The sequence below is a fragment of the Sarcophilus harrisii genome, chromosome 2 (assembly GCF_902635505.1).
Source record: "Sarcophilus harrisii chromosome 2, mSarHar1.11, whole genome shotgun sequence".
Lineage (NCBI taxonomy): Eukaryota > Metazoa > Chordata > Mammalia > Dasyuromorphia > Dasyuridae > Sarcophilus > Sarcophilus harrisii.
In genome coordinates this window covers 540,289,605-540,316,242 of record NC_045427.1, presented here as the reverse complement: position 1 = coordinate 540,316,242, position 26,638 = coordinate 540,289,605, and the positions used below count along the sequence as shown (strand labels likewise).

The 26,638-nt window shown below is 34.9% G+C and overlaps 1 protein-coding gene across 7 annotated transcripts in view; it reads left to right on the top strand.

The window, feature by feature from the left end:
- Positions 1–26,638, top strand: part of CHD2 (chromodomain helicase DNA binding protein 2) — a 187,260-nt gene that overhangs the window by 22,231 nt on the left and 138,391 nt on the right. For 3 of the 7 annotated variants that reach the window (XR_004232431.1, XM_031955540.1, XM_031955533.1), the window contains exons 1-3: positions 20,218–20,642; positions 23,079–23,140; positions 23,696–23,788. The gene's annotated coding sequence lies outside the window, so the exon portion shown is untranslated. The other 4 variants (XM_031955535.1, XM_031955539.1, XM_031955536.1 and 1 more) reach the window with 4 other exon arrangements.

The following is a 26,638-nucleotide window of genomic DNA, read 5'->3' as shown; positions in this document are numbered from 1 at the left end:
TTATTTACAAAACAAAAACTTTCTAGGATAAAATACAAAGTTCTTAGTGTAGCATTTAAGATCTTTCACAATATGGCTTTAGTTTACTTTTCTAATCCTATTTCATCCTTTTCATATACTTCATATTTCACTCAAACTGGGCAATTTGCTATTCCCAGGTCTCTTTTTCAAAGATCATCCCCTTGTCTAGGCTACAATCCCACTTAACCTCTGTCAATTGAAATCCTTTTTTTTTAAAGGCTCATCTCAAGCATCACTTCTGTCATGAATCCTTCCCTGATAATTCCAGAAGATAGTTCTGTGCTCTGCCTCATTTTCCCTAGTCAACTTGTTCTGGGTCTTTCCTTTCCTTCAATCATATTTTAGTTTGAATTATTTATATATTTATGATATCCCTTAAGCAGATTGTAATTTCTTAAAACACAGAGATGGTATTATTGCTTTTCTTCTTTCTATTTCCAATGTTCAGTATAGTTTTTTACAGAGAAAGCAATGAAATAAATGTCCATTGACTTGAATAAATGAATAAATCCTGTACTTCTACAATGGATCTTTTGAATTTAGATAGAGGATTTATCTCTATTAAATTTATTTTTATTAGTTTCTTATTCTTCCTAACTTTGAGTCATTTATGAACTTTATCAACATGTCATCCCTAATTTTTTACCCAAGTTCCTGTCCAAGTATAGGTTCCTGGAATACTCCATTAGATACCTCCTTTCAAACTGATCTCAATCCATTAGTCACTTTTCTTTAGATCATTCATTCTAGCAGTTCTGAATTCACCTAACTGCATTATGTATTCATATGTCTTTATCTAAGTCACAAATGAATTGTTAGAGACAATGCCTTAGTCACTTATTGCCCAATGACTGTCCCTCTCTTATGTTGAATCCTATTTATAGATTGATACAGAATAGGTCCTAGGGGAGCCTGACTCCAAGAGAAATGATTGGTTTTTCTTGTACTCTAACCCATTTTTTCCCCACCTAAAGTTACAACACAAAAAAACTCTTTAAGTAAAAATAGATTCTTTCAAAAGAGATTGACAGTACTTTATAGAAAAATTACTCAGTGTAGAAAATCGTTGCTGATAAGCATAGGCTAGCCATTTACTTTCTCTACCACAAAATAAATACTAAAAACACACGACTATAAGTGGGCATTAACAAATATTTAAAACATGCAAACAGTAACCCATTATTCCTGTTATACTCCACTGGAAATTGATGCTTAAAACTTGAAATGCTTTATGAAACTGCTGAATAGGTATCCCACTTTCACTTCAGAGGATTATAGTCTGATCAGTTCATTTAACATTCACATTTTCTGGCTAGACAGATATGTTTAATTTATCTTCTTGGTTTTGTATTGGTCATCTTTTCCTTAAGAAAAGGAAGTCTCACTGCATAACAGAGATCTAGACCTATTAATGATCCTTGACCTCTTACAGTAGCCACCAAGGTGGCCATTCATGCCAAGATAGCTATACTGCCTCATGTGCACAAGGGAGAAACATGAAGCAGAAGAAGCAACCAGGGACTTTAGGTTGAAGGTCAAATTTATCTATATGAGCTGCCACATGCTTTCAGTTGTCATTGCTTTTGGAGGATAGAGGAAGGAAATCCCTTTCTCTTCCATTGGAAATTGAATATTGGCCATGTCCCAAAAAACAAGTCCACCTTAAAAGGAGGAGGATCTTTTCTTCTCAATCCTTTATCTTGCCTACTACAGGAGTAGTTTTCCTGATTGTGTCTCTAATCACCTTTGACCTGGTGCCCTTCTCCCATCATTAAATCCATGGCATCAACCAGGAGGAAATTCAGAAAATGCTGATTCAGACAAATGCTATAAGATCAAATCTCATTAATGACGTCTTATAACTGTTCCTCAATATGGGTATTATGGTGGAAGGAGCTTACCAGGTCCCAGAATCCCAATTTAACCACTCTTGTTTCAAAGTCCAACAATGACCTGAAGAACACCTAGAGATGTTATGAGGTTCAGATGAGATAATAGATGTAAAGCACTTTGCAAACCTTAAAGTGCTATATAAATGCCAGTTATTATTACTAGCCTCCAGACACCAGCCTTCCATTCTGATAAGGACTTATTTCTCTGAGCCTTTTCCTAAACTTGTCCTAAGCCCAAGCAATGTTTATAGACCAATACAGGAGTTTGTAAATAACATTTGTTCTCTGGGGAGAAAAAAAGTGGACATACTTTTTAAATTTAATCTGCACTATTAAAACGTTCTTAAGCCTAGACGATCAACAAAACAATAAATCAAAACCTGATTTGTAGGGAATTGTAGATTTCTGAGGTGTAAATGCTCACACTGAAAATTTTATAATTGCTCTTGGAAGCCCTAGAGCTGGGTCCAACATACTTGTGGATTATTTTTTAAGGCCTCCATACCTCATCTAGTATTCATTCTCCAGTATACAGCACACATAGAATCTGACACCTTACAGACACCTGACACTTTCAGTTAACCCCTCTTCATGCTACATCTTGATTTACTTCTTAAAAAAAACATGCACTCAAACTACACAAACATTAGTTCTCTTTTTTTGCACATCCTTGGACTAGGTGCCACCATGATATTTCTATTGCTACTGATAGTTCTTAAGTATATCCAGGGAATATCAAGCTGTTAGAGGGTAACTGGGTGTCTCTGCTGGTTTCCATGTAAAAATCAATACCCCTGCTTCACTTTTAGGTATTTATAAATCCTCCCTGTAATATGCTATAGAATTTTGTCAGGATTTGAAGATAAGTTCACTTAATATGCAGTATAAAAATAAACCTTATCCTTTTTGAAAATGTATTATTTTCCTATCTTCAGTCTTTCAATATCCCTTCCATCCTTCACAGTTTCTCAAACTCTGTCAATTCAACAGCAGTTCAGCAATCATCAATCTCAAGTTTTTATAGGATCCATACTGGTCTGGTGACTTGAACTAATTCACTGAGGTTTACTAGGTGTCCTTTCTTCTCATCTCTTTAATTATCTCAAGTTTCAATGCCTTCTTGACCATTTTTGTTCTATTCTTTTTTCAGACTGAAGATCATTTTCTTTCACAAAGAAAATTAAGAATAGTTCTAATTTCTTTCTGTTATCTTTTATCATCACCTTATCCACCCCAAACAGCAGGCACATCTCTTCATTTTACTTTTGCCTATAACTGAAGACCACAACCTTTCCCCACTTCCTCCCCTACAGGGCAAGTAATCCAATATATATTAAACATGTACAATAGAACATTATTCTTAAGAAAATCTCTGTCATAGTGTTAAGTACTATGTATTCAGCAAATCTAATTAGGAATTGATAATTTTCTATAGTAAGAATATATGATTAACCAAAAGAGTTTATGGTAGCTTAAACTTTCCTTAAAAAGTGAATTTTAGATTATTTTTTAAGTGTGCTAAACTATTCAAAATATTCTGGCTTGAGAGGCCGAGGAACAAGGTTAAAATTCTACTCTTGATATTTACTACTTATGGACAAAACATTAAATATCTGTAGGTCTCAGTTTTCTTATCTATAATATCAGATGACCCTTGAGGTCCCTTCTAGCTGTAAATCTATGATTCATAATAAAATCAGTTGGAAAGCTGCCATGATATTAAAATGATGGTCAGTTTCATAGGATTAGTAATAATACATCTTTTGAAGCTGTTCTCAGTGATGAGTGATTCATTTTTGTATTTTAGGTTTAAAAATTTCTCTTTTAGCATCAAATAATAGCCTTCTTGCTTCTACCTTTCCTTCAGTATACACATTTCTCCATTCATGAGTTTCTTTTGATTTCTTAATAATAGTACTCCGAACTTTTTCTACTTTTATCTTCTGTGCCCATATTTAAAAGTAATGTTAGCTCTAAACTGTAATATCAAACTTAAGTGCTAGATGTTATCACCTAATTCATCCATTTATTGAGTTTAGATTAAAATAAAGGACACTTGGAGTTGTATTTATGGCATTAAAGTCACCTATTATGTGAATAACAATTAGCATTTGCATTATCAGGGGTTTGTTACTTGGTCTGTAGATAATTCAGTTTTCCTATTTGCTTCTTTTCTTGTCTATTTTTTTGCCACTAGTGATGGAAGACAAAGATGAAATATTGCTAGTGTCTCTACTGGGCTTGTATCCCAAAGAGATCATAAAGGAGAGAATAAAGACCCTTATGTGCAAAAATGTCTGTAGCAGCCTTTTTTGTAGCGACAAGAAACTGGAAACTGAGTGGATATACATCAGTTGGAGACTGACTGAATAAGTTATGGTATATGACTTTTATGGTATATTATTTTTCTATAAGAAACAATTAGCAGGATGATTTCAGAGACGCCTGGAGAGACTTCCATGAACTGATGCTAAGTGAAGTGAGTAGCACATTGTACATAGCAACAACAATATTATATGATGATTAATTCTGATGGACATGACTCTTCAACAATGAATGATTCAGGGCAATTCCAATAGTTATGTATTAAAGAAAGCCATCTGCATCCAGAGAGAGAACTGTGGGGAGTGAGTGTAGATCACAATATAGCATTTTTACCTTTTTTGTTGTTTGCTTGCATTTTGTTTTCTTTCTCATTTTTTTCCCTTTTTGATCTGATTTTTCTTTTACAGCATGATAAATGTGGAAATATGTATAGAAGAATTGTACTTGTTTAATCTATATATTGGATTACTTGCCATCTGGGAGAAGGGGTGGGGGAAGATGTTGGGGATCCAGCTGTCAGTGGCTGCTGGAGGTCTAACTCAGACCAATAGAATGAATGTCTTCATATGCAGAGGGGTGGATGGGAGATAATGGGAGATAATGGGAGATGATGGGAGATGACGATACAAGGAGACAGAGGCAGTTGTTGTTCTCTGACCTCTCCACTGAGAGGCAGTTACCTTGTCTGACCTCTCTCCTCTTCCCTCTGCCTCTATTTTATTTCCTTCCCAGTCCACAAGCAACACCTGTCAGTAAAAACTGCTTTGCAACTCCTTCAGATGTTATGATCCCCAGCTGGGGAGGCTCTTGGAGAATTGACCTGCCCCTTTACCTAGGCATGGTACTTAACAGGAAGGGAAGTAAAAAAATTTGGAAAACAAGGTTTTACAAAGGAGAATGCTGAAAATTATACATATGTTTTGAAAATAAATAGCTTTAGTTAAAAAAAAGAATGAAGAAAAACAAATAACAAAGAATTTCTGGGAATAGTTGGCAGCTGCTATACCCCCTCCAGCTCCCATTAGGATAATAAAACAATACATGTAATACTTAAAAAAAAAAAGTAGCGCTGATTAACTTTGTGACTAGATTAGTCACACTAGACCTATTTTTTAATTTTTAAAATGTTGTAGTGACCTAGATTAAAGGGATCAAATATGTAGCCCATGGCTCCACTGTAGCTATAATACTCTCAACCCAATTCAGTCTCTGCTTCCTCATTAGTAAAACAAGGATAATAATCATGTCTTTCAGAATTCTTGTGAGCATCAAATGAGATATGTAAAATACTTTGCAAACTTTACAGCAATATATACATATATGTACATACATATAAACATATATGTGCAGAAATATATATATATATATATATATATATATATATATATACTTGGAGTCTCTTAATTCAATTAAACTATCAAAAAGAGAACCCATATTGTTCCATTTTACTCATAAGAATATCCTTATTGATTGAAACTCTTTTCTAGAATATGTGTAGTATGTTCCCCCAAACCTTTGGTAAAGTTTAGTAAACTTGTCAAAAAGGAGATTAAAGCTAATCTTGCATGTTCTGATTTTGATAACATGCTCAATAGTTGTAATAGCTGCTTCAGTTTCTACAAGTTCATTAACTATCTCTTTCAAAATCAGTTTTATTGATGCCTTTTTTTCCCCTTACAATAATTTATTGAAATGTCCTTCTCCTGACCTTCACCTTCCCCCACAATTGGAACTAACCATCTTTTGAAGACTATATTCTAGAAGTTTGTCAGTCTTAAAGTTCACTATAGTAAGCAGATTTGTTTTTTCCCCTAGCACAGTTCTGATTATAAGTAGATACTAGAGATCTTTGTTGAGTTGAAATGCTGAAACATATGTTGATAGAGTTAGAAAATAGAGATGATATGGGGAGCGGTAATTAGAAAGTGGAGCACAATGTTGGTTATGAGGAAAGACATTGAGTCTTAAAATATCAAGCTGGGAAGTTTGGTAACAGACATTAAGATGGTTTCCTAGTTAGGCCTGGAATAAAGATTAAGCTATGGTTTTCAGGTATGAAGAACAGGATTATTTTCTTTGCTTTTTGTCTTTACCTTTAAGGTAGGTATACCTATAGTGTTCTTTCCTGATCCTTCCCTACCAAGATTACTTTGTATTTATTTTGTATATAGATTGTATGCTGATTTACCTTCTGATCTCTACTCCTAAGCCCAAAGCCCAATAGAACAGAAGCTCCTTGAAAACAAGGACTTTTTTTGTGTGTGTCTTTATATCCCTGATGTCCAGCAGTGCTGCTCTTTAAATATGTCAATGAATATGAAGGTAAAATGAAACAAAACCCTCTACACAAATGTTTCCTCACTATTCCATTTAATATACTTCATACATAGGAAATCTATGTAACACAACTGCTTTAGCTGTATCATAACCAAACTCTTCAGCTGACAAAATACTTATTGTGGAAGAGATGCAAAGGTGAATTAGACAAAATTAATTTTCTCCTGATATATTTGTGTGCTATAAACTAGTTTTTATAATGTTATAAAAGCAGGTCAAAAATGTACAAGAGGAATACAAAATGCTATCGCAGGTCTGAGGAAGAAATGATAAATTCTGACTGGAAGCAATTTAACTTGGCTCTTAGAAATTGGGTGGGGTTGGGAGGAAGGGCATTTTAGGCAAGGGAAAAGAGGAAAACATGAATTGTTAATGAACAATTGCAAGTAATCCAATTTAGGTGTAACAAAGAATACCCACTAAGGAAGTTGTTGATACCCAATTTTGGGAAACTTTAAATTGGGGGCCAACAAAGTTGATTTTATGTTCTAGCCAATAGGAAGTTAGTATACAATTTAAAAAAAATAAATTTCATTAAGAGTATATAGATGGTTTTTTAAAATTTATTTTTAAATTCTGAACTTAACTACTAAAAAAGGGGGTATTTGCAAATTTCCAAATAGGTAGCATACATAAAAAGAGAATTATATGTGATACTATGAATTTATTTCATAATGGTTACTTAAAAAAAAAAAAGCCTTATATAATAAATTCCATACATGACTTTCAAAACCATCCTGCCTAGTATTTCCTTTTGAACTTCCTTCTGTTCTCTTCTGTACATTTTAAAAAGTGTTTCAATTGTCCTTCCCCCCCATCATTACTTTCCTTTCAATGACCCTCCTCTTACCAATTAAAAATCAAAAGAAAAAAAAAATCTTGTAACAGATAACCATAGACAATCTATACAGTGGTCATGTCCAAAACTGTATGTCTTTTTCTGTTCCTATTGTCAATCACCTCTCTGTCAGAAAGTGGGTCACATACTTCATCACAGCTCCTCTGAAAAAATGGTTGATTATTACATTGATAAGAGTTCTTAAATCTTACAAAGTTGTTTTTCTTAATAATGTGGATGAATTGTTTTTCTGGTTCTGTTTACTTCACTTTGATTCAATTAATACAACACAAGATTCTCTGAAATAATCTCTTTTATCAATAATATTCTATTACCTTTATACACTACAAGTTTGTTAACTTACTGAATTGTCCAAGGGGAAATTTAAGGAAGCACTTAGATTCTAGCTATTTTATTTTTTTCCTCTTTAAACTCTCCTTGGTGACAAGTTTGGTAACCGAGTAACATGATCAAACCTGAAAATAAGGATGATTCATCCTAGTAGCCAGTAGGTATTTTGGATTATAGGAGCCAGAGACAGAATGAACATGAAGTTAAAATGAAAAAGGCCCTCCACACAAAATCTGCTGGAAGATAATGCAAGAGTCAGGGCAACTAGCAACAAAGGGACACACTAGGGGGATTATCAGTGAGAATAGAGAGAAAAAGATGAATGTTGAGAAGCACTACTGGACTAGAATCAATTGTACTTGACAACTTTTTGGATATGGAAGATGTGGGAAAGGGTGAGGCGGGAGGAAGTTTTCAAACATGGTTGACTGGGTAAACAGATGCTATTGACAGCTATAGGGAAGTCAGAATGAAAAGCAGGTACCCGGTAATAGTTTTAGTTTTAATTATATTGAATCTGATGTGGGGGTGGAATAAAGTGGATATATACTGAAGGTAATTGGTCTGGAGCTCAGGAAAAAGATCCTGTCCAGATAGAGAGGCATGAATCTTCTAGATAGAGTTGATAGCTGAATCAGTGGGAATGGATGACACTGCTAAAAGTGTAGAGAAAGAAGAGAGCCAGGGACAGAATCCTGTGAGATCATCAACATTAAGGAATCATAAAGAGGAAAGTAGACCAGTAAGGAATACAGAAGAAGTCACTGCGGCAAGAAGGCACACATGGTGTATATGGAAATATTTCTATCATGTTGACATATTTAATTAGTTGACATTCACAAAATTTTAGGAGTGCTTTACAGCAGAGATATCTAGTATATTGCTTTCAGTCAGCAGGAGCAGCAATCAGATTAAAATGTAATGGAAAAATATTTAACAAAATAAATTAAAATAGATTATAGATAACATTACCATGTGGTTTTCTAAGTTATATTGATATGCTACTGAAAAGGATCGTTAGATATAGTTTGTGGTTGTTCAGTCAGTCCTGTGACCCCAACTAGAGTTTTTTAAGCAAAGATATTGGAATAGTTTGCCATTTCCTTCCCTAGATCAATTTACAGATGAAGAAACTGAGATAAACAGGTTAAGTGAATTGCTCAGGGTTACACAGATAGTAAGGTCAGATTTGAACTCGGGTTCTCCTGACTCAAGGCCCAGAACTCTATCCACTGAGCCATTTCACTGCCATAGATCCAGTTTAATACTATTATACTTGAAACTGACTCAACTGTTGAAAATCATTTGACCTCAAACTCTTCAACATTCCTGGATCATTTATGGAAAAATACTTTGGAGGCTAATTTTTTTTCCAACTAATCCTAATTGTGACTGTAAATAGTGACTCATCAAAATTAAAAAGGAATAATGTTCATAATCTTAATGTTATACCAGTGAAATTTCACATATTTATGACCTATTTGTGCCAGAAACAAAAAATGAAGACATGGGTCATCTAAAATTACTGTTCCAAGAGGCTAATCCATGTACCATTTGGAGGATCTTTGATCACTACTAGGGATCCACAAATTACACTTCATTTAGCCATGTATATATTAAAGTATTCTAAAAAATAAACAAATGTAAGAAGCATTATCACATTAGTGAGAGTAAATAGAGAGCTGGTCTTAAAGTCAGCATGACCTGGATTCAAGTCTTACCTCTGACATACACTGGCTACATGATCTCATGTGAGTCACTTAACTTCTTAGTGTTCCTGGTAACCCTCTAAGACCAGGATTCTTTTTTTTTTTTCCTTAATTTAATATTTTTATTTTCTTCCGATTACACTTAAAACAATTTTTTATATCTGCTTTTAAAATTTTGAGTTCTAGATTCTCTTCCTTATCCTTATCTTCATTTCCCATTAAGAAAGCACATATTGCGGTAAGTCACATTGTGAAAGAAAACATAGATCTCCTCATCTTAAAAAAAAACCCTCAAGAAAAAATAAAGTAAAAGAAAAAGAGAGAGAGAGAGAGAAAGAAAGAGAGAGAGAGAGAGAAAAAGAGAGAGAGAGAGAGAGAAAAAAAGAGAGAGAGAGAGAGAGAGAGAGAGAGAGAGAGAGAGAGAGAGTTTCAATTTGTATTCAGACACAATCAGTTTTTTTTGGGGGGGTATGGATGGGATTTTTTATCCTAAATACTTCAGGGTAGTTGTGGATCTTTGTAATGCTAAGAATAGCAAAAAGACCATGGTTCTTAATCTGGGATTCATGAACTTTTTTTCTTCTAATAAAATTTTGATAATTATATTTTAATATAATTACTTTATAATTTTGGGTACTTTATTTTATGCACTTAAAAAATATTCTGAGAAGGGGTCATAGGCTTCACTAGTTGCCAAAGAAGTCCATGACACAAAAAGAGTTTTAACAACATCCACATTCACTCCTTTCCTTCATTAATGCTCACCTTGCCTGGTTATGATCTTCTGAAGAGCACATTCTAACTTTTCTTTTCTTAAGTGCTAGTTTATTTAGATTGGTTTGGATGGGGAGAGAGATTCCCTAGATTGCCAGGTAAGTAATATCTGAGCTGTGGATCAGTATAGTCTGAAAGCTGGTAACATATTAAGAGAGAAAAGCAGAGAAAATACAGAATTATTTCCTTGTTTTAAATAGGGATCCCCCTTATACAGTCTATCAGTGAAAGATGTTTACATGCATTTTGTGACTTTTTTTTTTCTACTTGCAGTTTGTGGTGTGGTAGAAAAGAGAAGAGAATAGAAGCTAGTCCAGTTTTGAACTAGGAGAATGGAAGTGTATGGAGTCAAATCAACAAGTATTTAGTAGGCTTTTATTTTGTATAGTATCTAACAATGACAATGGGAAGGAAAGGGGAAAAGAACAAGCAGTAATTAAATACCTACTAACCTATGCTGAACTTTACAAATGTTATTTTACATGGGATAATATGAGCTAAATTCTAGTCTTAATATGCAGCTAAGTAGCTGTGTGACCTTGCCTTGAACAGTCATAACCTTTCTTTCTCATCAGTTAAATAAAGAGTGCGTGAGTGTGTGTGTGTGTTTTGTTTTTTAAGGATAATTCTTTTGTTGTTGTTTTCTCAGTAAGATGTGAAGAGGAAACAACATTCACCAAGATAGATGCATATTGGGAAGAAGAAAGAATTGTCCTGAGTGAGAATATAGTCCTGAGAGAGGGTAGTAACTCATTCAGAAAGTGGAGAAGGAAGAGAATAGTGAAGGCATAGTGTTATACCAGTCATGCAGAACTACACTGGCATTTAAAACCCTTTTAGCCTGGGTCCAGCCCACCTTTCTAGGCTTATTTCATATGACTGCTCATCACACACCCTCTGTGCAAACAAATCTGGCCTGTTATTCCATGTGACTCTCCAATGTCCCAACCCAGTCCCTCTTCTCCTCCCCTGAATTTCTGGAATGCACTCTTTTTTTTTTTTATTTTTGGTTATGCAGGTTTCTTCTCCTATGAGGACCCTTTCCTGATCCCCATAGTTGTAAATGAATTCTCATTTCTCTTATTTCATGGGATTATACATTAAAGCTTCAAGAGATCATCTAATTCAACTGAACTAGTCATTTTATGGATTAAGAAACTGAAATAGAGAATGAGAAAGGTTGCAGAGAGCACATAAGTAGAAATTAAGAAATTCTAAATTCAAATGTAGAATTTGAATTCACATCCTCTGACTTTGAAGTCAGCATTCTTTTTGTAACACTATTTATTTGAATGTGGGCCACATTCCTTCTAATAGGAGGTCTTTGAGGGAAGAAACTTTTTTCATTTTGTTTCCAGCACAGTATCTACAGCTAGGTGATGTAGTAAACAGAACACAGGATTTAGAGTTAGAAAGATCTGAATTCAAATACTACCTCATACATCTATTAGCTATATAACTCTGAACAAGTTAAACATTTCTCTGACTTAATTTTCTCATCTGAAAAAATGAGAATAATTATAACACCTACTTCATAGATAAGGATCAAATGAGAGATCAAATGAGGATCAAATATGTAAAATAATTTATAATCCCTAAAATATAATAGAAATGTAAACCATTATTATTAATGTTTATTGAATGAATGAATATTAAATGTAGTTCAAGAAACTGAGTGAAAGAAATACTATTATTCTCTTAGAAATGAAAGCAGATGATTTCAGAGAGGCTTGGAGAGACCTACATGAACTGAGGCTAAGTGAAATGAACAGAACCAGGATATCATTATTTACAGCAACAAGAAGACTACACGATGATCAATTCTGACGGACATAGCTCTCTTCAATAAGGAGATAATTCAAACCAGTTCCACTTGTTCAGTGACGAAGAGAGCCATCTACAACCAGAGAAAGGACTATGGGAACAGAGTGTGGAACACAACATAGCATTTTCACTCTTTCTGTTGTTGTTTGTTTGCATTTTGTTTTCTTTCTCAGTTTTCCTTTTTCTTCCTTCTTGATCTGATTTTTCTTGGGCAGCAAGATAGCTATAAATATATATACATATATTAAATTTAACATGTATTTCAACATATTTAACATTTTTGGATTACCTTTCAGCTGGAGAAGGAGTGGGGAGGAGGGGAAAATTTTGGAACAAAAATTTTGCAAGGGTCAATATTGGAAAAATTACTCATGCATATGCTTTGTAAATAAAAAGTTTAAAAAAAAGAAAAAAAAAGAAACTGAGATTAACAATTAACAATTTGTTAACAATTGTTTAAGTTTGAGGACAAAGTCTTAGCAATATTTTTTGCTAAAAGTAGATTACATATACTCTCCTTGGCAAAGAAGGCTCTGTCAATGGAAAGTACCCAGGTAGATGTCAATAAATCAATAAATATTTAAGCATACACTGTGTTCCAGGCATTCTGCTTCATAGTTAGGGTTGCAAATATTAAAGGCCCTCAAGCTTATGTTCTTCTTGTATCTTAATAAAAGGAAGGTAGGTACAGGTGAATGGTCCTTCATGAAAAGGGAAAGAAAACTACTAAATTGCTGTCTTTTGCCCTACAGAATGCAAGAGACTAGCTCAAAGAGGACAATTAAGAGGGGAAGCATGGTCAAGTACTACAGACAGTAGAGATAAATAAGCTAGGATCATCTGAGCAATGAAGGATCAGATATCCACCTTAAAGACTAGAAAAAAAAGATCAAGATCTAGGTTAGATATCCAATTCAGTCTAACTAGACTTCTAGTGGGAAGAAGAGAGATGAGTCCAAAAGAGTAGCCCTGGAAAAAAAGGAATTCTATCAATTTTCATTTTCAGGTGGACCTATGTATCTCATGAATCAAGGGGCCATGATGTAATCTGGTTAGATAGGGTTCTTCAGGAGGACATGGAATATGTAAATATAAACACCTAAAAAGATTAATGACTACATAAGGATAGCACCTGACTACAAAAGGGACAGGAATGAGGGAGAATGTTTAGTTATAGGGGTGAAAGGGGGCAACTGGAAAAAAAGATGTTAATTAAGGATTAACAAATGACAAAACAAAAAAATATCAGAATGAAGAAAGGAAGAATGGTCCTATGGTATTTCTGAAGTAAATGCTTTGTCTCACAACAGGCAGGGAAATTCAAAGAAAGAAATTAAAGAGAATGATTAGCCAATTACAAAAGGATTCCAAGAAAATCTATAAAGCAATAGAAAACTTAGATTCTATCACAGAGCTGTGACCAGTATTGTCATTTAACCTTACTGATTGTAAGTTTCCTTAGCTTTAAAACAAAGAAATTTGAACAAAATTATCTCTAAGGTTCTTTCGAGATCTAAAAGTTTATGATATTATAGCTTAGAGACAAAGACTTTGGGAAAAAAAACTTGATCCTTTCTTGGAAATTGGAAGGTGTTAATGAAATGATCGGGGAGCTCCTGATTGGTAGGTTATATTTAGTCATAACTTCTGCCCTTAAAATGCTTAAAATACATGGATCTCTTTCTTTTGCCTTTATTCATTTAAAGGCCCATATTACCTCCTATGTGAAAAGGAGTTTGACAAGGTTTTTTTTTTTTAATGTTGAGACTCAAAGATCTTAAGCTAGCAGGGATTTTAGAGGTTATTTAAACCAATTTCCTCATTTTACAGAGATTTTCAATAGCTCATCTAAGATCACACAGGTACTTAATGTCAGAGTAAGCACATAAACTCTGGTCCTTTGATTCCAAATTTCATATCCTTCTCCTTGAACCATATTGCAGTAAAAAAAAAAAAAAAAAAAAAAAAAAAAAGAGCTTTCTTTTGTTTCATACATATTAGAAAAGAGCAGGGAATAAGTATAAAAGAAGAAATTACAAGTCTTTTAAAAAGGAAATGAGATCAATAAGGATAATCAACAACATTTACAAATTCCTCAAGCCTCTGTTAGAATAATAGTATATCATAGTAGAAAAGGTGCTGGACTTTGAGACTGGAAGATTTGGGGTAGATTCCTACTTTTGTAATCATCAAGCCACTGAATCACATAAATACATAGAGCTGAAAGAGATCTCAGCAATCTTCTAAGTCAATGCATATATGAAAGACATCACTACTATCACATACCCAACAAATGGTCATCCAATTGTAACAGGGGCCGTTGAACCCAGTCTTAAGAGCATATACAGAAGATTCCTCTGAGGTAATTCCCAGTATTTTTAGTAATTCTGGAGTTTGTTTTGGCATTTGGGGTTCTCATTGGATAGAGTGCCAAGTCTAGAGTCTTATATGTATAAGAATATATTTGCTCTTTTTTGTGAGTTCAAATCCTGTCATAGACACTGCCTAGCTGTGTGATCTTGGGCAAGTCACTTAACCCTATATGCCTCAATTTTCTCATTTGTAAAATGGCTGGAGAAAGAAATGGCACCCTCCAGTATTTCTGTAAGAAAATTCCAAATGGGGGCATGAAGAGTTGGACACAACTGAACAATAATAACAATAAGCTAGTTCTATTCCATTAAAAATATAGTAAAGAAAGAAGTCTTTTTGATTTATTATGGAGCCAGAACTGAACTATATTTAAAAAGTCACTAGTTAGCTAGGACCTTGGTATAGGCTCTTTCTAGACTCACAAGAATTAGAGAAGGAAGATGGGTTTCTGAGGGCCTTTTGTAAGGTGAAAGGCCTTGAGTCTTCTTCCCAATAAACTCAGCATAGAACTGATAGTTCATGGGACTTTCATTGTTTCTGTTATGTCCATTTTTTCCTGCTTTTGGGTGAATGTAATTAGAAATTGCTATAACCTTATGATGCTTCAGCATAGTATGTTGGTGATTTTGAATTTTTGAAGATGGTGCTGGTACAAGTTCTGACAGATCCTACTACATTGGAGAAGCTTTGAGGATGGGTTCAGTAATGGACTATCTGTTTATTATTTGAAGATCAATCTAGATAAGTTCAGAGAATGTTGTCATTATGCTATTTTACTTACTAGCTTTTAATTGTTCTCTCTGTTCCAATCTCTCCCCACTTGAATTAATCCTTCATATAGGTGCCAAAATAATCTTCCTAGGGAACAAGTCTATTCATGTTATTTCTTTACTAAAAATCCTTGCTGTGGGTCCTCTTAAACTATGTCTGCTGTGATTCATTTAAAAATGTCTGATTTGTGGTTTTTCTGACCCTCCTTACTATATGTATTAGAATATATTTGCTTCTTAAAATTTTGTAACTGCAAGTACTATCCTTGCTGTGAAATGTAAATGAATTAATATTGGTTATTAGGAATATATAAATGCATGCACATTTATACATAGCTATATTAGTGATTAAACTCTTTTTCTTGATTAAGATCTTTGTGGAGAGGAAGCTTATTTTCTCTGATTTATAGATTTGTGTTAGCATTTGTAGCACTTCCTCTGGGGCTAACTCTCTAACTCATATTTGCATTGGCAGGCCAGATACCCAGGGTATGCCCGCCACTACTAGTTTCAAGACTTTAGGGGTAATGTTGATGGGTTTTTTTTTTGGGGGGGGTGTACTATTGCTCCTGTGCTTTTGGTGGTGTGTTCTCCATTATTAACCAATTGGTTAAGCTATTAGCTTTTATATCTTACTGAGAAAGTATGGCAAGAACAGGGCATAATAAAACAATCTCTCAAAATTAGAGGGTACTCTCCCTTGCACACATGGTCCTTGAGGAGAGTAGGCTCCAATTTAATATATAAAGGGAGTTAGGCCCTAGTGGGACCAAAGGATGCCTTTATCTGACTCTAGGAGCCCTTTTTTTTTTTTTGTAGTTGTCATGAATTTTCCCTTATATGTAACCCTTTGCTAGGTTCTGAGGATGGGTATCATTTTTTTAGTCCATAGTTATACTTCTTTCCATCATAAAGGGTTATGATTTCTGCAGCTGCTACCATTCTCAGGAGAGAATTTTCTCACATCTATCTTTAGGTTGTTAACTATTCCTATCCTGATTGCCTGTGGGCTTATTGATGACTATGATGGGTAGACCAAACTCATTCCTCTCAGAATACTCAATATCAGTTATTATCAACATCAGAAAAGAATAAATATAAAAGAAACAGAGAGGTGCTACTTATCTTGAAGTCTGGGAGGAGATAGGACAGATAGATACCCTTCTTCTGCCTGGTAGATTATAGCAGGCCTGACCTTTCTTGCCATCAAGTACAGAAAAAGACTCAGAGAGATATGTGGGTACTTAGCATTATCAATTATGATCCTAGAGTCTGTGAAAAAGAGAGAACAACTCTAACACATGGGAGAGAGGAGACTTTTCGTATACAAAAGGGAAAGCTGGGATGCCATTGTTGTAAAACATTACCATACCACCTCTCTGATATGGATGCAAATCTGGAGGACCATGGCAAACTCCTCCAGTCTCCTGCTTATTATAGAGAGAATCTTTAAATAAATCTTTTCAAGATTTCTGCATGAGTTTTTCTCTTCTATAGTGCAGATGCTGGGTCATCCCATAATCACACAAAGGAGTAGTATTTTCTACAATTAATAGAAATTGAAATAAGTAGGAGAAACCAATCAAGTCTCCTCATTTTACAAGTCCTTAAACTTACATAAAGAGACCTCATTCCAACAGCTGAAGGGAGTAGTCCTAATTTTAACCTTCTATAATTGCTTATTGTTTCTAGGATAAAATATAAGCTCCTAGCATACAAATTCTTCTGCAATCTAACTTTCCTTTCTAGTTCTATTTTATATTACTTCCCTTAAGTATACTGCATTTTATTAAAACTGACTATTTCCTGATTTTGACTATATAACACTCAACTCTGTGTATTCATAAGACATTCTTTATCCCTCCTTATCCTTTATATGTCAAAATCTTGTCTGCTTTCAAGGGCTAGCTCAGGTGCCACCATGATCCTCAATTCTTTTAATTTTTATTGTATCATTCCTATTCAAATTACCTTATTTTATATTTATTTGTGTGCAAACTATCAATTTTCCCCACCTTCCCAAGAAGAATGCAAACTTCTTGGAGACAGGAACTATTTTTATCATATCTCTGTATGTCTGCAACTAGTTTAGTACTGGACACATAATATAAGATCAGAATCTTCCAGATTTAGAGGTGAATGAGTCCCTGAATCCAACCTCCTTATGTTACAGATAAGAAAAATGACACCCTGCTAAAGTGACTTCTCCCAGATCATTTAGATAGTAAGTAGAAGAGCTGGGATTTGAACCCAGGTCCTCTGACTCCTTCTGATATGCCCTAATCATTGACCTAACAAACTATTTTATTGGATTGAATAGACTGACTAGAAAGTTGACCACTTTAATAGTTACAGAAACCCATGAACACTATCTGTAAAGTAATGGTAAGCTTGTAATCTGTTTGGTGGGCAAATGCCCACATCAAATAAATGGCTAATCATTTTTTTTTTTAAAGATTTTTATTTTCAAAACATATGCATGGATAATTTTTCAACATTGACCCTTGCATAGCCTTAGATTTCAGATTTCCCTCTCTTTCCCCTCCTGCTCCCCCCATGGCAAACAATCCAATATATGCTATACATGTTAAAATATTAAATGCAATAAACATATTTATACAACTCTCTTGCTGCACAAGAAAAATCAGATCAAAAAGGAAAGAAAATTAATAAGAAAACAAAATATAAGCAAATAACAACAAAAAGAATGAGAATGTTATGTTGTAATTCACACTTGGTTCCCACATTCCTCTCTCTGGGTTCAGATGGCTCTCTTTATCACAAGATCATTGGAATTAGCCTCAGTCATCTCATTGTTGGAAAGAGTCATGTTCATCAGAATTGATCATACTATAATATTGATTTTGCTGTGTACAATGATCTCCTGGTTCTGCTCATTTCACTCGGCATCAGTTCATGTAAGTCTCTCCAGGCCTCTCTGAAATCATCTGATCATTTCTTATAGAATAATAATATTCTATAGCATTCATATACCATAACTTATTCAGCCATTCTCCAACCAATGGGCATCCACTCAGTTTCCAATTTCTTGCTACTATGAAAAGCACTACCACAAACATTTTTGCATATGTAGGTCCCTTTCCTTTAAAAGACTATTTTCAAATATGTACAATGTACCATGTTATGCTGTGGGAGAGATTAAAAATGAAAACAATATATATGGTTCTTGCTTTCAAGGAATTTATTATCTAATAGATGCATTACGCTGTTGACAAATGAATTGTCTTTGAGAGACAGGTGGATTTATGAACTATTCTCAATTCCTTTCTTTCTTCTTTCTTTCTTTTTTTTTTATTCAAGACCAAACTTATTTTGCTGTACAAAAAGAATCAGACTCTGAAATATTGTACAATTAGCCTGTGAAGGAAATCAAAAATGCAGGTGGGCATAAATATAGGGATTGGGAATTCAATGTAATGGTTTTTAGTCATCTCCCAGAGTTCTTTCTCTGGGCGTAGCTGGTTCAGTTCATTACTGCTCCATTGGAAATGATTTGGTTGATCTCGTTGCTGAGGATGGCCAGGTCCATCAGAACTGGTCATCATATAGTATTGTGGTTGCAATTCCTTTCTTTAAAGTAGTTTTTCCCCAACCCATACTTGAGAGATGCTGCTTTGCTGATTTAATTAAGACTTCAAGCAAAGTGGAGAAATAGAAGGTAGAAACCTAGCAATGTTGCTTGGGCTTTACTAGTAAGGTGTCAGTTTAATAAACATGGAGAATTCTATTACAACATTTCACTGAGGAGAAAGGATGCTTTAGTAGTTCAGAAATGAGAAACAATGTGGAAGGATGCCTCTGTGGGACCCAACTAAACCTTTTTCTATCACCTGTGACTGTTTTCTTCTGTTTTCTCAGAACAAAATTTTAAATGGTGTATTATTAATAATCTTTAATATTTTCAGAAGAAAGGCATTAACTTGCTTCTACCATTGTGAAGAGGAAATCTTTTTGGAGAGAAGTTATGGAGGGAGCACAGGAATCAGAAAAGTGAAGTTTGTGATTTCTTGGAAGGAACAAATACTGGGATTCGTTCCCCAGTATGTCCCCTGGTTCCTTTTATAACTACCTGTATGAAGTTGGACAAATCGAAAACTTCTCTTTCCCCGTTTCCTTCTCAGTGAAGGATTCGGACTAGACAACCAAGGCCCCTTTCAGAACTAAATGTATCATCCCTAATAGTCAACATTTCCCTTTCTCATTGCTTAAAAGGTTCAGGGATTGGCTGTGGAGATCATGGGTGAGCAATTCCTGTGCGGGTTTTTTAGTCTTGAGCAGGGGTGGGGAAAATGACACGGGAGAAAACAAACCAATAGAATACACAGAAGCAAAAAGGACTTGCTCCTTATTGTGTAAGTTTTAATGCACATATTAAGTATTTTGGAGCTTATGTATGATCTCACTTGAAATGTCCTTATTTGAATGTTTCTTTTTATTAATGTTATAAATTTTAGAATTAAAAAAAAATTTTTAAAAAGCAGAAACAAAACGCAAGATTGAAAAGGAAGTAATGGGGAAGGTCTAGGGCGACCACCGCGGGCAGCCCCTCAATTCAGAACCCAGCGCTTTGAGCATCAGCCAATGGTAAGCGGAGGGCTAAGTAAAGAAGAAAGCAAAGCGGGGGGACGTAGCAATTGGCAAGAGAAGACGCCTATCAGCCCTGAGGAAAGAGGTGGGACCAAGCTTAGCCAATGGGCATGGCAGAGTTGTTGTTGGGTGGTGAAGAACGTTTTCGGGCGTGCGCGCGGCCGCTGCCGGGATGGGGGGGAAGATGAAAGGCTATCGAGCCAATGGGAGCCACCGCCGGCGACGCGCGCTAGTGCGCGCCCCGTTGCGTGGAGGGCGAGTTAGGTTGCAGCGCTGTGGAGCTCCTGCTGCCGCTGCTGCTGCAGCCGTCGCTGCCGCAGCAAAGGGGCCATGTTGTGTGGTGTGTGTGGGGCGGGGGGGGGGGGGGGGGGGGAGGAGGAGGAGGGAGTAACACAGAGAGAGGAGACGGGAGAGAGACACCACACACACGGCACAAGATGGCCGGAGAGGCAGCAGCACCCCGAGCTGTCAGGCGCTCCGCTGCGGTGGCGGCGAGAGGCGGTCGGCAAGGCGGGGAGTCGCGCCCGACCCGCTCGGGGCTCGGAGGGGCGCGGTGGCGGGGTCTGCCGAGCCCCGGCTCACCGAGGCTTTGCGGGGGCCGCCGAGGAAAGGAGATCGGGTGGGAGGGGGGGCGGTAGGCAGTAGCTGTGGCTGCCGCGGCCGCTGCGGCACTCGCTCGATGCGGACTCCGTCCCTAGCGCCCTCGGCCCCTGGCGGGCTGCGGGAGGCGCGGCTGGGGTCGCAGCCCGCCGGGCGCGGGGAAGGCCGGCCGCGAGGAGGAGAGCTCGGGGGGTCGGGGTCCCTGCCGCCCTCGGACCGGGTAAGTCTCTCCTTTCTCTGCGCCTTTTATTGTCCTTTGTCCTTGAGAGGAAAAACAAAATGTCCTTGAGCTTCAGAGGAGGGGGGGAGGAGGGGACGCGAATCTTCGGCGCTCGCTGTTGTGCGCTGGGGCTGCTCGCCCCTACCCAGAGCTCGACCACCTCCCCCAGGCCTGGGGTGGGAAAAGGGGGCATTTGTGCGGACGCCCCAAAAGGGTTCATGTGCTGGCAGGGGGCTACGTAGGATCTCCCCGGGTTTGGAGCTAGGGGGAAGGGAGGGGAGAAATGGCAAAGGATGGGGGGGGGGTTGGTGGTTACTGCTGCAGAAACCGCGGACTGGTGTGTGTGTGTGTGGGGGGGGTGGGGGTGGAATTGTTCACCCCCCCAAACCTGGGTACTCTGTCGGAAAATAGGGGGGGATGGAGTGATTTGGAGGCTGGAGATAGTCACCGTAAAGGAGAAAAGAGTTAGAGAATTGTCTTTTTACTCTCTTTCTCGCGCGTGTGTGTGTGTGTGTGTAAACGACGACCCTTTAAATTTCGTTTTTAGGGCTTTTTGTGGTTCTCTGGAGATTAGGAATGTAACTGTTATGGTTTAATTTAAATGATTGATAGAACCTTGTCTAGGCTTTTAAGAATAAAACTTGGTTTTTTTTGGGGTGTTGGCTTTTAACTCTTTCCAAGCCATTCCAGAAAATGGACTGCAGAATTATGTATTCGAAGATATTTTGGAATACTCTTGCAAAAAATTGTCTTAAGGAAGAAATGCTAAAATTGAATTAATTGCTTTAAAAAATAAGTTTCAGAAATGCTTCTATTTAAAAACAAACTTCCTATGTCTATACTCAATAAAGTATTTCAGCCATATAAGATATATGGCTGAAATTTGATTATTGTGCTTAAAGTGGGAACCTAATGGGTATATCCTTGAACGGAGATTACTATCAGTTTTCTTTAAAAAAAAATTTGACAGTAAGGTGAAAATATTTGACATCCTGGTTTCTCCACAGTGATTAACTGGGCTGTTTCTAAAGGCTTTTATAGGTTATCAGTCGCCATTATCTGGAACTTATTAAAATTTTGGATTTAAGAACAACAAATAATTCAGAACTTACCTGAGTTGTTGAGAGTTTTAAAAGTTCAACTGGAACAATTTTTTAAAAAATGTTCAATGACACGACGGGGAACTAGTGACAAACTTTAAGAATATTCAAACTGAATCTCTAGATGAAGTTACTTGTAGTGTAAATATTAGGTAAGACTTCTCAGTAATTGAGATTGAAGAGGAGCCATATTTGTTGCATTTAGCCTTCTAACAGTACACGTTGTTTTAAAAATGTCTGTGGTCAGGTATATGAAGGTAATAATTTTAAAGGTGGAATTGTTAGAAAAATTTGATATTCAAAAGTGGTAAATGCTTCATACGTAGCCATTATGTGTTCTGTAGTATATTTTCTTGTGGTTTAGCTGATACTGTAAAAGGTTGTACCTGACTAAAACAACAACCTTCAGCAAACAATTTGATCAAAGACGCAGATTGCCTTAGGTGCATGGTTGCAAGACATTTTCTTAGTCAAATAGCTTTGCTATTTTATTTATAAATTTCATACATCTTCGTTTTTCCTAAATCTAATGTAGAATTAGTAGTTTTACTACATGCCCAAATTGATATTTATAGTTTTAAAATTTTAAGTGGTTTAAAAAAAATAGGCATTCTTAATCCAAATTGCTTTTAAAAAAAGAAATGAACACCTTAATTTCTCAAATACACTAACTGCTAGTGGAATAAACCTAGGAAAATTGTATTTATTTTGTTTTAACAATGGTTAGTCTTGAAAAATACCTGCAGTTAAATTTTTAACAATTGTAGTTTGGAAATTGAATAAAGGTCATAGGTACTGCAAGTTTTGGAATTGCTAAAAAGGACAAAGCTATTCTATGTGGTGAACTCAAAGAACTTGTGGTTTAAAATTTTATAGTAGTAGAGGCCATTTTGACTTCCAACAGCTTTTAAGGAAGTTTATTTTTTATTGGTAAGGATTAGAAAAAAAAATTTTATGACAAAGGAAAAGAGAATACATTGATTTTAGAAAACTAATGTTGCATTTGCTGTATGTTTTGCATGTTCTGATTAAGCTGAAATAAGAAATAAAGCTGACTTTAAAAAAGACTGCTTGTCCTATAACATTCTTCAGGTCCTACTATTCTTCATCTCCAGTGTGTCCCAGCCAAAGATAATGAAAACAAAACCTAACATTTAACATTAAGAAATCATTATACCACAAATGGGTACATAGATGGTATCTTTGTGAGCCTTTGTGTTAATATAGTTAATTCTTATTTTCTAAATGTTACTCTTTTCTTTCCTGGGATTTAGACAAAATGATATTTAAAAATCGAAACATTAAGATATCTTTTCTTTTTTCCCTTCTTTTATAGATAATATGCAGAATAAATGGACTTTAATGGTGGTTCCAAAGAAATTGAAGGCTTAATTAGAGGTAAGAACTGGTAAATTTCATTAGTTTATTTGAAATTTAGGGAAAAATCTTATTAAATTTCATTAACTGCTGTTATTCTCGTCTATGTCTCTTTAACTAATGAACACTTTTAAAATGGACTCTTTAGAAGTAATTGGATATAGTATCACTAGGTTTTCTATGTCAAACTTTCGAATCTTCTAATACAGTAAAATAGAAATATGTAACACATTCATTTCTTGTTAACTAAAGGCATATTTAAAATATTCCAATTTTCATTTTATTTTGAGGAAACTAAACTCAAAGTATACATTGTATCCTTTAAACTTAATTGTGAAGTGAATGAAATAAATATTTAAAATAATTCAGAAATTAAATTATCTAGCTTTTTGCAACTTGGATTGTTTTAGGCACTTAACACAATGTATTCAGGATTTTGACTTTGGATTTTAAAGACTTTGTTTTATTTTCCAAAAAGTCGAGAAATGTTTTTCTAAAGAATCGATACTAAGTCAAACAGGACTTACTGCTTAGATGAATTTATTTAAAGTATGCTTACTGTTTTTTCCTCCAAAGGAACATGCTTCATTTCTGAAGATTGAGATGGCTGAAGGGTAGCCATTGAAATATAAAGGCATCTTTGAAAAAGTCTTGTTTTTTGTGAAGCAGGTATGTGGATGGATTTTTTAAAAAACATCTGAAATAATGCTCTTAGTGAAAAATTGGAATAAAAAATTTAAATACTGTGGTACTAGAGTTTGGCAAAGGTATAGAAGACAAACTTGTTTAGCTATTTTGTTTACAATTTTAGAAACGTATTTGAATTTTTCCATTATATAAATGTTGTATAAAAATATTTAATAAAAAAATGTGTACATTTTATGTAGTTACACCTATTCCAAGTAAGATATTCTTCAGAATTACGATTGAATTTGTAGTAGTTGGTCACTTAATCTTTGCAATAAGTTTTTTTTAATTGTTTTGATTTTAAATTGTGATGTCTTTTATTGGATAAATTTTAGAGCCTTCTGGCATTTGCTACTTTTTAAAAAATCACTGAATAAACACTTAAAAAGTTAAACTGCCTTGTAGTATATTTTTAAAAGGTATATGTACTATCACAACTCTGCTTCAAGAAAAAAACCCAAAAAAAATGCTTAAGTCACAAAGTGAGGTTTTTTCTTTTTCATTTTCCCTAGTTTATGATCTTAGATTCTAAGTGGAGATTTTTTTTTTTTAAACAATAGGCATTTTTTATATTAGTGTTTTGAAAGAAAGTATATCACTAGAAATTGGGTTTGGTGATAATGGTAAGGAACTTATTTAATTCTCTCCAACTATCAGTAAAATAGAATTTGTAAATTGGATTCAGATACTGGAAGATCATGCACACACATAGAAAATTAAGAATTGTTAGAACTTTCTTGACAATTTGGAATATTTCCAACCTATCTGGTAATACGATTTAAAATTTTACATCACTGCTTTTTTTAGATTGTGTCAAAAACCAAATTTTTCTGAAAACATTTTAGCCAAATGAAGAGTTGTGCCAGAACTGTTTTGTTCATTCTTTTGCTTCCTCTTTAAAGTGAGCTCAAAACTATTCTTTTTCCATAAGAAAAGCGAGTGAACTTTAGGTTTTTCTTGTAGAATCAGGTAGTACCTGGGATTAAAAACAGCTTATCTTAAACTATAGTCTTTGTAAACAAAATTCTGTGAATATGAGCAGCCCATGAGGCATAGAATAAATAATTGTGTGCTTTAGTTATTGAAGATAATTGAAATAACTCCTGAGTCATATTTGACTGAAACTTAACATTCAGTTAGACTTTAAAATTGAAACCATTTACATGTGAAACAACAAGTTTTGTTGAGAATATAGAAAATTTAGGAGTAGCTTATGTCAAGACCCCTTTTCCTACCCATCCCAGTATAAGTAAAACAGTTAAATAATTTCAAAAATTAATCCTTAATCTGATGGGATAGAATTCTACTAATCAGTCTATTGCTTAGCTTTTGGCCTTAACAACTTTGATAGTTATTTTTTTTTTTTTGAGTACCAGACTTCTAATAATTAGTTTTCCCTTTGTTTGGCTGGTCAGATCAGATAAAAAGTATTATTATGATACATATCTAAGCATAAATTTAATGTTACTTTCTAATAACTTTTAGTTCTTTATATTTAATTCATCATAATATTATGCCTATGAACTAGAATAAAATATTTAAACCTCATTCCCCCCACTAGTATTTTGTTCTTTGATTCTTAGAACATCAAAAACTTAAATCACCTGAGTGTCAGCTTTTGACTTTGATAGCATCTCGATTGCTGGTAGTATTTAATTATGTCATTTAAATTGTCATATTACCACACCATGAAATGAAAAATCAGGCTCATCATCCAAAGTGTATTATAACATTGAATGTGAATATAGTTTATCATATAAGATTGCTTGAATGTTGCTTTTCACAAATTTGTCTTTATGATAGAAGCATTAGAAAAATCGCTACAGTCAATAGTTGAATTGCTTTTTTTGTGAAGACATAATCTTCATTACTTAGATATGTTTTCTAATAGAAAGAAGAGACAGACCGTTGAGACCGTTTGAAAACTTCCTTTTTTCTACTGCATTGAGTAAAGTATGAGGAAAGAATCCAGGATGCAGGAAATCTGAGGTTTAGAGCATGACCTTGTGCAAGTCATTTAACTTCTCTGGGCATTAATTGTCTTATTTGTGGGGGGAAAAGCCCTATCAACTAGATAATTTCTATTTTAAACTTCAATTCCATCTCCAAAGTTGGGGTTTCATATTTAGTTTTGGACTATTAAATCCTTTTTGCAGAGTCTGAAGTGTATTGTTTATAAACAGTTGTCATTTTTGGAATAAAGCCTCTTAGGGAAAAAGAAGCTTTGGACATCAAGATAATTGTAGAGGGATAGCTCCAATTAATCTCGAGTAAAGAAAATTAATAGAACAATATATGTATAAGTAGGTCTTGGAGAGAATGTTTTAAAATTATGTGTTACTTTTAAGTTTAACAAATATTTTCTCTCAAAGCAACCCAGTGAGGTAGGTATATTATATTGTTAAGGTTTTTTTAAAAGTGTGATTCAGATTCTTCAGGATGAAAAAAGTTAATACTAATGTATTTAATTATCTTGGAAAATTTTGAGTTGTAACTATAAGATGTGTTTATTGGACTTTTAATTGGATAATTAAATATATTTTGTCAGAATATTGAGGAAAGTGGCATTTTCTCCCATTTTTTGTATAACTCGACCTCGTGGCAAAAGTTGTAAAATATAATTTACAAAATTTATGAAAGATATGATTGAGAATAGAATTTTTATTGATTTCCATTTGATGACTAAATTTTAGAAGACAACATTGAACATGTTATTACATGCTTTGGAAGATGAGCTTTATTGTATTTGTCTATCACATGAGTTGCTAAAATTTCCAAAATAGCACCAATTTCAGAATAAAACTACCCATTTCATTTTCATTCAGATAAAAC